Genomic DNA, 15,209 nt, shown 5'->3' with positions numbered 1-15,209 from the left:
AACGCACACTTTCAGTTCTCCAATGACCGACTTGCATTAGTAGTTGAAGCAGCAACAGCCTCGTCCATCACTCAATTGTGCAATTGTCCTGACGATTTGAGGCAGCAAAGGTGCATCCGCTGGCAAACCTGTGGCAGCGATGGGATCGGTGTCACCCCTCACCCCCCCCAAGGTGTTATCCATGACATGTCATCTACTGGTGTAGGTACATTGTGTTTTATCAAGACCAAAGTCCGTACAGCCATCTACCAGGAAATTCTAGACACTTCATGCTTCCCCCTGACAAGCTTTTTGGAGATGGAAATGTCATTCTCCAGCAGGACTTGGCACCTATCCACACTGCCAAAAGTACCGATACCTGGTTTACAAGCGACAGTATCACTGTGCTTGATTGGCAGCAAAACTCTCCTGACCTTAACCCCATAGAGAATCTATGGAGTATTGTTAAGAAGAAGATGAGACACCAGACCCAACAATGCAGATGAGCTGAAGGCTGCTATCAAAGCAACCTGGGCTTCCATAACCCCTCAGCAGTGCCACAGGCTGATCACCTCCATGCCACACCGCATTGATGCAGTAATTGATGCAAAACGACCCCTGACCAAGTATTGAGTGCATTTACTGAACATACATTTCAGTAGGCCGACATTTCTGATTTCAAAATCATTTTTCACGCTGGTGTTATCTCAGTAAATTAGAATCTACTATATACTCATCTAATTCTGTCTGTTATGGAAATCCCGCGTCGCTGATTGGTCGCGCCAGCCGCCCGCGACCAATCAGCGACAGGCGCAGTCCAGCCGCAAATTGGCGCCGGATTTGATCCACGCTTCGCTGATTGGTCGCGATGCATTAAAATCGGGCCACCATCTAGTACTTTAATAATGACTTTGGGGTTTTCATTGTTTGTAAGCCATAAGCATCAACATTAACAGAAATAATCACGTGAAATAGATCACTCTGTGTGTAATAACTCTATAGAATATGAGTTTCACTTTTTGTATTGAAGAACTGAAATAACGTAACTTTTAATGTATATATATTAGATTTTTTATACAACCGGTTTTCTATTAAAAAAATCTATACTACTGTACAAAACTCACAACTGTATGTGTCCAATTAATTATTCAAAAACTCAGCAATGAACTACATTGTCGCTGATAAGCATACTTTATGAATGAAGCAGCAGACATCCATTTATGATTGAGTCATTGAATCATTTATGGGGACATTCCCTATTTCAGGTATGAGACACTTCAAAGGTGAAGAGGGAAATCCCTTTCATAGGGCTGTAGAGCCCTTTGTCTCTCCCGAAAAGGGAAACTACCGCTGTGTTAATGATGCCTGAAGAGGAAATGTTCACTGATGGTTGTATCCTCTGTATTAGAATGGTACAGGTCATTTTATAATGTTTGTATGTGCAATGGGTAAAGACAGAGCCCGAAACGCGTCAGTAATATATGTGATGGATGGGATTTTAATGGATATGTAATAAATTATGAAATTTTAAGGATCTTCGTTGCTATATTTTGCTCTTTATCTACAAGGTCAAATGATACTGCAAGGTTTTTGATCAATCAGGATATCCTACTTGGGTGAGCTGAAGGTTTCCTTATTTCTGCACATATTTAAGGGGTTGTTCACATTTGGGATGAAAGTCTGCAGTCACTTTATGTTAATGCAACTTCTGACTGCTTACACCGTGCACACTGCATGCTGTCAGGATTCTCCGATGCTGGAGAATGTTGTCAGGAGTATTCAAATCGCAAACCTGCAGTCACCTGACTGCTCTCGACACGGTCATCAGAAAATCTTGACAACATGCAATTCGCACTATTGTAGGATTCAGAAGTCTACAGTTACAAGGTGACTGAAGACTTTCATCATAAACCTGAACAATCCCTTTAATTGATTTATATAAGGGCTATGGTGTTTTGAGAGAAACTCTTGTGATGGCCATCAGAATTCGAGAAGAGCAATGAAGCATTGAGCCCTAGTTTACTCCAGATTATTCTGACTTTTATCGGTGATTCCAATGGTAACATAATAACTAATAATGGGATTCACTGATTGGTCTTGTACAGATGGCCGTATTATGGGTCCAAGTGTGATCCAACAAACATCAGATTGCATTTGGACCAAGGTTTAGTTTTTGGGGCCTTGCACATGTCCGATTTTTTTTTTTCTCGGACAGAGTCTGTTAGAGGAAAAATGACATTGCATGGCGGAGTTTGATCCGATATTAGGATTGCACTTGGCTATGCAAGTCACTGACTGCATGAAAATCACCAGTTGACATCTGAGTGCAGTCCGATTTTTTTTTTTTCCTGGACTGACACAATGGAGAAGATGGAGACATTTTTTTTCTCTAGCTGATAACACTATGCTTACACTGTGATCGGAGTTTGATCAGAGTGTCGGTTGTAAAATCATTCCCGATTCTCCACTGTTGGCAAACTGTTCGGTAAGTTTGGTCTACTCCCGAGGCAATGTTTTCAGAAGTAGAGCGTATGTTGGAAGCCAACATGGACAATATTGATAATATGTGTAATATGAATGACTGAGCTCACAATTTGATTCTCAAACTCTGAATAGCACTAAAGGTCATTAATGGCCCTCTTCACATGTCAGTGTTTCCGATACGTATGATTATAGTTTTTCCATATTCCGTAAAAACTAACACGCGCACACCCATTATAATCTATGGGGCTGTGCACATGGTTGTGTTACCAAGACGTAAACATGTCCATTTTTTTTCCCGAAAGCACGGATATCAATATGTGTTGCACACAGAGGACATAAAATGTGATACATCAGTGTGCCGTCCGTGTGACACGCACCGGAATAGCATGCAGAATAGAAATTACAGATATTTTGGGTGTTAAATAAGTGCAAATATCTAGATAGGTAGATATGGGGTAAATAGGAGATGGATAAATAGATTGTTATGGTGTAGATGGATAGATAGACAGATATCCGTGAGATATATAATTAGTGTCTTGATTGTGTAGTTTACTGTAATTGTATTAAGTTAATAAATAAAGAAAAAAACGACATGGGGTCTCCCCATTTTTTATAACCAGTCAAGGTAAAGCAGGCAGCTATGGTCTGGTAATTGGCCCCTTCCCAGCCTAAAAATACAAGCCTGCAGCCACCCCAGAAGTGGGCAATCCATTAGATGGGGGGAACCAATCCAATGGATGCACCACTTCTATCTATCTATCTATCTATCTATCTATCTATCTATCTATCTATCTCTTTGCCCATATTTAAGACCTAACTATCTGTCATTTCTATTCTACTCCAATGTTAGACACATGGATGCTGCACACGTACCACAAGTATTTCACATGGACACGCAACCCTGATAACAGTTACAAGTTTTTCCAGTATCGACAAAATCATGACGCATGAATGCGGCCAAAGGCATATAACCTGTGCTGTGGGGGGTCATAAATCCTGTGAGGCAGGAAGGCAATTGCGTGTCCTGTGATATATGGCCTTTTGTTCTGTCCATAGAGTAAAGAAAGCACTTACCATTAAGATGGACATCTTGTCTGACCTCATGGACTGTACACATAACCCCTGTGTTGGTTGAATTACAAGCCATTATTCTTGATGGACATCTTTTCTCCAGCCCAAATGGCATTGGGTCCTATCCTCAGACCTTTTTGACACATGAACCTTTAGGCAATATACAATGACGCAGCAATAAGATGAAGACCACGACAATTACATTTGACCCTTGATCCTTTTAGTTCTTTTTTTCTTTAGAACTGAAAAATAGTCAAATGGAGAAGTTGTGTCAACAGAGCGACATATACAGTCTCTTACGTCAAAGAAATGCCATATTGAGAGTCAATATATGTACTCTAACTAATGAGGATACAATGGATGTCAGGTGTAGTTCTCCATTAATTGCTAGTGCTCCCTTGCTTATTTCGGAAAAGCTCCGTTTGTGTTAATTTCTTGGTAAGGTTGACTCCCATATTTCTCCAGTCATTCATTCATTTGAAGTTGTGGTCCAGCAGTATAAACTGAGCAATATAAATGCTTGGTTTCTGCTCCAAGGTTGGCTTTCATGGCCACTCGTAGCAGAGCTATCATCTGCACAAGTGGATGAGAATTGTAAAGGTGCAAAGCTAATCTTATGACTGAACCCTAACACTCACACGGGGATGAACAAACCAAGAGAGATGTTAAACCTGCACATCACAGGTTCATATACAGTATAGACTAGGCAAATACCTAACCTGACCCTGATTTGTCCCTGCCTGACCGAGGTTGGCAGCCTAAAATTACACTATGGTGCCCCAACTTAATATAGGGTGACCTGGAGTGTCCTTAACTGCACCCTCAACTATGCACAGAGTGTAACCCAAAACAACAGAACATAATGCACACAGATGGAGAGTAAGACACAGGGCTAAGGACATGTTCACACAGGAAAGATGGAAGAAAATAAGAAGAACCACTCAACAAATGGAAAATGTGGGAAACCCCAAGACCCAAAACGAAAAAGAAAAAGGGGACTGGGGAGGAAGACACACAAACAAATCGTAAGGAAATTAACAGAGAATCACTCGGTGAAATAATTCCTAGCTGAGGAGCTGGATCTCCAAGCACCGTCTGTCTTGAAATTTAGCCAGCAAAGCTGCCGATGAAATAAGCTGCATGAATAACCCATCCCAAGATGTGATAGGACAAAATCAAATCGGGAAGTGAAAGACAAATGAGTAGAAGCAAACCCAAGAAAGGAAAGAGAAAGCCAAAGAATCAACAGCAATTGGACGGAAACCAAACTGGCCGTGGCTCAGCAGAAAGGGAACCTGAAGATGCAGCAAGAGGTCACCGGATCGATTCCCGAAACCGAGGCATGACTGTTAAAAAAGAAGGAATTGCAAAATATCTTAGGTGGATGAGACGCTAGAGGTGAAAATGCCCTAGCAATGACCAGATTCAGACAATATGATGATTCCTTGCTATTCGGTAATAATTTGGCCTTGTATCAGACTCTTTATGACTGTGTGGATATGTCTTAGGATGACGCTACTTTCCTGTATTCAATGGCAAATCATTACAATGTAGATTAAGGAATAGCAGCACCTACCTTATGCCCAGCTCCTATTTCTGGAGGCACGCACCTATACATTTGGTGGGCTCTCATCACTGTAGAAATGCCAACATGTGGATGCTAAATGTGATTTTCATTTCCCTTAAGTATTGGCACATGTGACCGCCGGCAGCAACAGGAAGCAGGCGGCTGACAGTGCGCGCTACTGAAGAGGAATACTCACTGCAATCGCTGATGAATGCCCGGTGAGTATTCTGGCAACTGTGCTCTGCTTGTGAGAAGCGCATGATGTCCCTGCCATGCCCTGCTTACAAGCATTAAGCAGCTGCTCGCACCGGAGCAGGACGCTGCGACTTCGAGGGAGCGGAGGAAGGTAAGAGTAAAGATTTGGGTTTTTTTAATCTTTTCTGATGGAGCTATGGATACAAGGACTAGGATGGGGCCAATCATATTGAAAGGGGATGGGGCCAATCATACCAGCAAGGGGAAGGGCCAATCAATCATAACAGGATGCCAGGAAGAAATGAATATTCATTGCCCTCCTCGCCCCCATGGCTGTGGAATGCAGTGCATATTCATTTCTCTTTAGTAGCGGTCACAGGAGTTAGCCGGAGCCGCCGGCTCCTGCCTCTGTGACCTGCTGCTCCTCCGATACCGCTCCCCCACCTCCCCAGCAGAGCCAGAGCCAATATATCTGGACTATAAGACGCACCCCCCCATTTTCCTCTACATTTTGGGAGGAAAAAAGTGCATCTTATAGTCCAAAAAATATGGTATGTTGAGAATATGCTGGGGTCATCCAGCAGCACCATTGAAGCAGCACATCAAACTTGCCCCATCAACAACACTGTTAGGCCCCCTTCACATGTCCATGTAAAACACGTACTTGTTACACCGATATCGGTGTCACCAGTGTTTTCAGCCAGATTGCCGTCCGTGTCCATCTGTGTTTTTCCAGTATGGATACTGGAAATGAAATTACAAAGCCTCGCTCACATATTTTCAGGCTAGGTGCCCACGTTCAGGATTTTCACGTTTTTTTTTCAGCGGTTTTCCGCTATAAAAACGCGATAAAAACGCTTAATTTAAGCATCCCATGATTTTAATGTATTCGGCAATTTTTGTGCCCATGCTGCTTTTTTTTCTGCAGCAGAAACGCTTTGTGGAAAGAAACACAGCATGTTCACTATTTCTGCGGAATCACGGCGATTCCGCAGCCATAGGGTTGCATTGAAATGCTCACTTTACGCATGTGGCTATGCCCACTATTCTCATCCAGGTTCTGGGTACAATATTCTTGTAAAAAAAAAGAATTAAAATAAAAAATAGGGCTATACTTACCTTCTGATGGCCCCTGGTGTCCTCCCGCCTCTCAGCGGTGCACGTGGCGGCTTCCGTTCCCAGGGATACATTGCGCAAATCACATGGGATGACGTCGCGGTCACGCGCCTGTGACATCACAAAGGTCCTTCACGGAAAGCATCTCTGGGAACGGAATGTACCGGGTGGCCACTGAGGAGATCGGGCGCCGTCGGAAGGTGAGAATAACCATATTTTTTTTATTTTTTTTTAATTATTTTTAACATTTTATCTTTTACTATTGATGCTGCATAGGTAGCATCAATAGTAAAAAGTTGGTCACACTTGTCAAGCACTATGCTTGTGTGACCAACCTGTCAATCACTTTTCCAAGCAATGCTTTAAATCGCTTGGAAAATGCAAGCATTCTGCAAGCTAAAAATGCTTGTGTTTCGCGGGAAATGCGAATTCTGCATGAGTTTTACGCGCAGCAGGGAGTTGCAAAATTTCCATGGAAAATTCCGCGGCAATTCTGAATGTGTGCACATAGCCTCAATGTTAAACACGTACAGCACACGGATGGCTCATGGAAGTACAGTGTGTGCAAAGACATATATAAGGTATATACACACAAACATTTAGTTTATATACAGTATGCTCAGATACATATACACAATATAGTGCACACAGGCAGTATGCAAATATAATATACACAGACACACATCCTATATACTGTATGTGCATGTATATATATATATATATATATATATATATATATATATATATATATACAGTGGGGCAAAAAAGTATTTAGTCAGTCAGCAATAGTGCAAGTTCCACCACTTAAAAAGATGAGAGGCGTCTGTAATTTACATCATAGGTAGACCTCAACTATGGGAGACAAACTGAGAAAAAAAAATCCAGAAAATCACATTGTCTGTTTTTTTTAATCATTTTTTTTGCATATTATGGTGGAAAATAAGTATTTGGTCAGAAACAAACAATCAAGATTTCTGGCTCTCACAGACCTGTAACTTCTTCTTTAAGAGTCTCCTCTTTCCTCCACTCATTACCTGTAGTAATGGCACCTGTTTAAACTTGTTATCAGTATAAAAAGACACCTGTGCACACCCTCAAACAGTCTGACTCTAAACTCCACTATGGTGAAGACCAAAGAGCTGTCAAAGGACACCAGAAACAAAATTGTAGCCCTGCACCAGGCTGGGAAGACTAAATCTGCAATAGCCAACCAGCTTGGAGTGAAGAAATCAACAGTGGGAGCAATAATTAGAAAATGGAAGACATACAAGACCACTGATAATCTCCCTCCATCTGGGGCTCCACGCAAAATCCCACCCCGTGGGGTCAGAATGATCACAAGAACGGTGAGCAAAAATCCCAGAACCACGCGGGGGGACCTAGTGAATGAACTCCAGAGAGATGGGACCAATGTAGCAAGGCCTACCATAAGTAACACACTACGCCACCATGGACTCAGATCCTGCAGTGCCAGACGAGTCCCACTGCTTAAGCCAGTACATGTCCAGGCCCGTCTGAAGTTTGCTAGAGAGCATTTGGATGATCCAGAGGAGTTTTGGGAGAATGTCCTATGGTCTGATGAAACCAAACTGGAACTGTTTGGTAGAAACACAACTTGTCGTGTTTGGAGGAAAAAGAATACTGAGTTGTATCCATCAAACACCATACCTACTGTAAAGCATGGTGGTGGAAACATCATGCTTTGGGGCTGTTTCTCTGCAAAGGGGCCAGGACGACTGATCCGGGTACATGAAAGAATGAATGGGGCCATGTATCGTGAGATTTTGAGTGCAAACCTCCTTCCATCAGCAAGGGCATTGAAGATGAAACGTGGCTGGGTATTTCAACATGACAATGATCCAAAGCACACCGCCAGGGCAACGAAGGAGTGGCTTCGTAAGAAGCATTTCAAGGTCCTGGAGTGGCCTAGCCAGTCTCCAGATCTCAACCCTATAGAAAACCTTTGGAGGGAGTTGAAAGTCCGTGTTGCCAAGCGAAAAGCCAAAAACATCACTGCTCTAGAGGAGATCTGCATGGAGGAATGGGCCAACATACCAACAACAGTGTGTGGCAACCTTGTGAAGACTTACAGAAAACGTTTGACCTCTGTCATTGCCAACAAAGGATATATTACAAAGTATTGAGATGAAATTTTGTTTCTGACCAAATACTTATTTTCCACCATAATATGCAAATAAAATGTTAAGAAAACAGACAATGTGATTTTCTGGATTTTTTTTTCTCAGTTTGTCTCCCATAGTTGAGGTCTACCTATGATGTAAATTACAGACGCCTCTCATCTTTTTAAGTGGTGGAACTTGCACTATTGCTGACTGACTAAATACTTTTTTGCCCCACTGTATATGCACCACAGGTATACACAATCATACTGTATATATGTAAACACATACTATATACACATGTTCCGACATGCACACTGTATACTGCACATATACACACACGGATACACATATATACAGTATGTATACTTACCAGGTACTGGTGCTTCACTTGTGCTGCAAACATCTTCCTGCCCCCTGTCTGACCTCTTCTGTACTGTGAGATGTCTCCCCTCACTCTTTACCTAACCTGACACTTGCAGGGATAGAGGGGGGGGGGAATGTAGGGGGTTTGGGAAATAGGAGCAAGGACTTCAGAAGATGCACAGCCTTATTCACTGTAAGGAATGCTCTACACTGAGCACTTCATAAAAGGGCAGCAGATGCAGGGGGCCCCCTTTGTGGGTGGCAGGAGCTGGGGCTGGGGGTGGGCCCACCAGAGTATTCTCCGGTGTCCCGGTGACCCAGTCCAACCCTGGATACACATATTGAGTAAATACATGAGGATTATGGAGCTGAACACTATTTTGTCATGCCCGGGTTGTACCTTTGCCATTCAGACACAAAGGAGCTCATGTTGGAAGCCAACATGGACAATATCGAGTAAATATGAAATATGAATGACTGAACTCACAATTCGATTCACAAACTGTGGATAGCACTAAAGGTAATCAAAGGCCTACACCAAAGAGAAAGACCATGTGCCGGGGCGGGTCATAAACCATGTTAGGCAGGAAGGCAATTGTGTGTCCTGTGATATATGGCCTTTTGTTCTGTTGATAAAGAGAGCACCTACAATTAAGATGGACATCTTGTCTGGCCTCTTGGACAGTACGTGACCCTTGTGGTGGTTGGATTCCAATCCATTGTTCTTGATGGACATCTTGCCTCCAGCCCAAAATGGAATGTGATCCTATCATCAGACCTTTATGACACAAGGAACTTTTGCACTGCAATCACGTTTGAACTTCATGTTTGACCCTTGACCCCCTAATCCATGTTGGACCTAAGAGCGCAACTTCCAAGAGAGAGTCAACATCATCATGGTACTATTCTGACTTGTTGTTAATAGGGGACATGACTTGTTCTCTTTAAACAGCAGTGTCGTCAGCTATTATAGCAGTGGTTTTTAAGTTTCGCAGGAAACAAATAACAGCAGATTTTTTCAACATGACTTGTTCCCCTGACCACAGAGAATTTCTTGACATGAATACTTGTATACTCATGCACTGCTGCAGAAACCTTTATTACCGCAGCGATACATGAAGTGGTGATATGAACCATGTATATGAGGATGTCTCTGTGATTTGACTGCGGCAATCATTTTGAATTTTCTGAAAACAATGGATGTAGTCAAAGTAACTTGATATTTGGATACAAGATACTAATTTTCAAACTCACCCAAGTGCTTATAATTATAGGATATCTTTTTACATTACATACCCAGATGTGTAACCATGCCATGCTCCTTGCAGTAATGACTTTTACGAGACTCTCTGACACCAATGCAAAGTTTAATTGGCACCTCTGCACCCGTGATAGTTACTCTTTTGTGAAGAACAATAATTTCTGAGTTGCAATTTCTTAGTATATAGATTGGCTCTTTCAGGTAAAATTAGGCGCGGGCATGTCATGGCTGGTGGAGCCTTAGAGATTTATTTAGAGGGTTCACGCTTAGGGCAAAGTAGACAGTAGTCACTGTGACTCCTATCCAAGCGCTCTCATATATCTGACAATTGACGCGTATTCCCATTCTCAAACATTTAAGTCATTACAATGTATTCCATAAATAGATAGAAAAAATGTCGGTATGACTATAGAGACACCCAACCGCGCTTGTTCTAAAAAATTTACATTTTGAGAACATCTCACATGATGCAACTTCTTCTATTGACCAATCTGTATCATCACAAACGTGCTTGAATTCTCGTTCGTTTATCAATATTGTCTCATCAACAATGGCATCATTAATCATTTATGATTTCCTCCTCCATAAAGCTGATTTGTCATCAGATTTCACAATACAAAACATTTTTATATATTTTATGTAAATGTATTAATCATTAAATAAGCTGAGTCCTTTTGCTTTGGAAATAGTTTGAGTATTCAATCTGCACCTATCCAGCTTGACTGATATCTGCAGCTTGTACAGAGCAGGGTGAGGTATCAAAGCAGCAGGAAGGAGGGACACTGAGGACCGGTCTAGCCCAGGTAGACAGAGGATGAGTTAAACTTTCGCAGATGACTCTGACATGGATTTTCAGAGTACATAAAGCATATCTATCAGGTCTAAGATATATTTAGTAATGTATGCAGCTTGCATTGTGAAATCTGATGACAGAGCCGCTTTAACACCTAGGGAGGACAGTCTGTGCCTAAGAGATTTGTGGCGTTGTGACAGTGTACTTTCTTGTTCAGATGAGCAGAGGAAAATTCTAAACTTGTCTTCACTCCCTAATAGGATTAAAAAAAAGATACAAATATAAAGAAACAACACCGGTCTGCAAAAAGATGACTACTAACTGTGTTCGGTGCAATCTGTTGAGAGGTCAAGGTCCTGTTGTGTAGGAAAAACCATATATACAAAGGACTGTAAAAAAAAACCACTACATTTCCTTGTATACTTATTTGAGCATGAAAGGTGCTACATATGCCACCACTTAATAATATCTTGGAAGATGGACAAGTGGCTTCACAGAGGAAGAGGGAGGTTTTGTGGTACTCATGTGTTCGGTGCATCCTGGTGTAGCAAGTGGTGACCACTGACACTGGTAGGGTCTAAAGATTTACAAAGTTGCAAAATATTGGTGCATCGCAAGGTTGTGCCAAAATTGTGTGTTTTTTGGGTGTTTACATGCCATTTTTGCCACCTCTGACAGTGGGGGGTAGTTAGAGCAGGATAGAAGGTGGATGGGGCGTAGCGACCCCCATTTATCAATTCATTATGTCACTCCACACCCTGATTGAGCTAGAGGAAAGATAAGGAAGCACTCCTCTGTATATATTGTATTTTTACTACTTACGTCAAGTAAGGCAAGATTGCTTTGCGCAGGCGTGTACTATGGAGGACATAGAATGAACTTCAATCCAATATTGCAGCCAGCATGCAGCCAGCGGGTAAGGAAAGGGTGAATCAAACACCCGAAAACTCCGCCCATATGACCCAAAACCAGTCCCGCCAAATTCAGGTGACAGAGTCCCTTTAAGAAATAATCAATGATTGTCCTCTTGGCAGCGTTTTGCATATAAAAAAGGCTTTCCTAACCAATAATCTCCTTCTTCTCACTCTAGTTTCGAAATCCTTTGTACACCTGAGGCAATGTTTAGTTGACCTAATTTTGGATGGAATGAATACCTTTTCTATTCAGTTGAAATAGTATAGCTAAATAATTTGTATCTTATATGAGGAACAAATACACCCAATTATTCATTAGGACAAAGAGTACAACAGGAGTCTATAGGTACTATAAAAAGTAATATTTTACTGTAGAATAATTACAAGCCAATAAAGTGCATACAGTGTACAAGAAATAAATAAACTCTAAGGTGCATAAGGATGGAACATGTGGATAACCACCGGTGCGAGCTGCCCATATAAGGTATATATATTTATAAAGTGCAAGGCTGCCAAAAAGTCAATTAGTAGTCAGGCTCATGGGTAAAACATATCCCACAGCATAAAGTGAACAGAAAATAGCAGCGCTTACCAAGGTGGGGCAGCGGGCACCGGATTGGATCCAATGTACAGAACCCCCGACGCGCGTTTCGCTTCTTCCGGTGGTCTTGCTTTCTCAAGGGGAAGTGCTATTTGGCGTGACAAGGACTTTAAAATAGGATTGGCTGGTGTGCACGTGACTAATCACATGTCAACACCCAGCCAATAGCAGCGGTACCAGCGGCGCATGCGCGTGTTGATAACCGAGCGCCGCGTCAGAGAGGGCGTCATGTCTTGTCACGAGCACCCGAGGAAAAGATATCCTCCAGGCACATGCGTGAAGCAGTAAAGATGCCGTTTGGATGGGGAGCAAGGCAAGCACACACAGCGCATGCGCACGACCGCAGCAAAAATAAATAGACTGACACCCTTGAATGGAGAGTCCAAACATGGACACAACGTTAAACATATAGATATAATCATAGCCTAAAAACGATGACATAATCCCAGAGTGACAGATATATGAAGGAGCCACACCAGATTGTGATACACCATACACGATCAGGGTCATAGGGTGCTCCAAACTGACCAATCTAATTATTATGGGATTATGTCATCATTTTGAGAGAGAAGTGTAAGGGCTTGGAAGGATGAGAAGATGCAAACGCAATTAAGAGGGTGAGGTTTGATGCCAAGATTGTGGCTGAAGTGCTGATGAGCTGAAAGTCCACACATGAGGACACATAAGAAGTCCAGGCTGTGGAGAAGAAGTGGCACTGCAACAGAGAAGACCAGAGGTGAGAGCAAGCTGCTGAGATCAGGTAATTGTGGAGGTTCCTGGACATTGGGGAGAGTCTTCCTGAGGTTGGACTTACTGACTGAAAGTTTTGGAGAAGGCACCTAGTGGAGGTTGGCAGGGCCCGAAGCTTGTGTTTGCAAACTATCAAGAACTGCAACGAAAATACAAGATTCAAATCTGTACCTCCAAAAAATACAAAAGTTTCCACTTGATAAAAGGCTGTCTTATGATTGCCTACATAATGCCCGGAGAGGATAATCGCACGCTGGGGCTGTCCTGCAATTCTTGTGTGTTCCTTCTGGTGACGCCATTCACCACCTGGTACACGCCTTACAACCCGTTACAGATAATACTATACAATTAATAAAAACTTTTTGGCCAAGTAGACCTGGAACTGTTTTATTCAACATTCGATCAAGATAAGGAGATTCGCATTCAGCCAACTTATCTGTGAAGAACATGATAAACGGATCCATATCATAAATGATTATGTGTGATCCTGCCAAAGCAAAGAACAAACCTCAACAGCCCAAGGCTGCAGGAGATTGCTGACAATCCTTCACACTATGTAACCAACAAGGAAATTAACTCTTTGCTCCTTCACAGTTCCACACTGAAGACATTTTGCAATATTGCTACCATTGACAAGTATGGTGGCATTATTTGGCACGTTAATGGGTGAAAACTAGTTTTGGCTCAAGTTGGAGAAATCAATGTCAGTTACTGGATCTTTATTGTTTTATATTTTCGGGATCCGTTCAAATCCCCTTGTAAATGTAAATGTCGCCATGTTGTTGAATTGCATTGGTTGATATGTTTGCATTTCATATGTGACATATAACATGTACGTTCGGCTTCGCTACCAGTGCCGGACTATCTCTTGGGTCCACAGGGGCTTAACTGAAGTGAGTGTGTGTATGCGACACGACGGCAGAGGAGTCTGCAGCAGGCAGAGAAGGAGAGCTATCTAGAATGAAGAGTGTGCTCTGCAGAGGCAGGAAGTGGCTCCGCAGAGGCAGGAAGAATTGCCATTATCAAGTCTGCTGAAAAGTTAGAGAGAATGAGAGTTCACTGCCAAACCCCAGAAGAGCAAGATAGAGATGTTCAAATTATAAATGGGGATTTATGCAAAGTTGACCAACAGGTATCCAGCCCAGAGAGACTGCAATGACTGCACGGGGCCTGGGAGCAGCAGGAAAAAGGAAAGCGAGGGGCCAGGGTCAAGAGGGAGATCAAGAAAACTGGGCCATAATGGTAAGGGACATTGACAATGGCAAGCCCACCCTAAAGGTACCTTCACACATAACGATATTGTTAACGATATCGTTGCTTTTTGTGACGTAGCAACGATATCGTTAATTAAATCGTTATGTGTGACAGCGACCAACGATCAGGCCCCTGCTGGGAGATCGTTGGTCGCTGAAGAAAGTCCAGAACTTTATTTCGTCGCTGGACTCCCTGCTGACATCGCTGGATCGGCGTGTGTGACACCGATTCAGCGATGTCTTCACTGGTAACCAGGGTAAACATCGGGTAACTAAGCACAGCGCCGCGCTTAGTAACCCGATGTTTACCCTGGTTACCAGCGTAAAAGTAAAAAAAACAAACACTACATACTTACCTACCGCTGTCTGTCCCCGACGCTGTGCTCTGCACTCCTCCTGCACTGGCTGTGAGCGTCGGTCAGCCGGAAAGCAGAGCGGTGACGTCACCGCTCTGCTTTCCGGCCGCTGTGCTCACAGCCAGTACTGTTGTGAATTCTGTGGCTGAATTCACTCCTGTGGTCACAAGTGGTACTGCAGCTTCTGAGCTTCCTCCCTCAGGTGTTCTGGTGAGCTCGTTGGCTGCTTTGTTATTTAACTCCGCCTGATTCTGTCTTCCTTGCTCCTGGTCAATGTTCCAGTCTTGGATCTGAGCTTCTCCTGATCGTTCCTGTGACCTGCTGCTCTGTATAGCTAAGTGCTTTTTCGCTATTTTGTTGCTTTTTTCTGTCCAGCTTGTCTT

General features: G+C 42.8%; 1 protein-coding gene across 4 annotated transcripts in view; it reads right to left on the bottom strand.

Annotated features, from left to right (window-relative positions):
* LOC138666017 (ovostatin-like) overlaps positions 1-15,209 on the bottom strand; it is a 219,747-nt gene that overhangs the window by 83,202 nt on the left and 121,336 nt on the right. For all 4 annotated transcript variants that reach the window (XM_069754074.1, XM_069754072.1, XM_069754073.1 and 1 more), the window contains one exon: positions 3,538-3,776. The gene's annotated coding sequence lies outside the window, so the exon portion shown is untranslated. The remainder of the gene's footprint in view (positions 1-3,537; positions 3,777-15,209) is intronic.

The sequence above is a fragment of the Ranitomeya imitator genome, chromosome 2 (assembly GCF_032444005.1).
Source record: "Ranitomeya imitator isolate aRanImi1 chromosome 2, aRanImi1.pri, whole genome shotgun sequence".
Taxonomy (NCBI): domain Eukaryota; kingdom Metazoa; phylum Chordata; class Amphibia; order Anura; family Dendrobatidae; genus Ranitomeya; species Ranitomeya imitator.
This window is presented reverse-complemented; position numbering and strand designations above follow the sequence as displayed.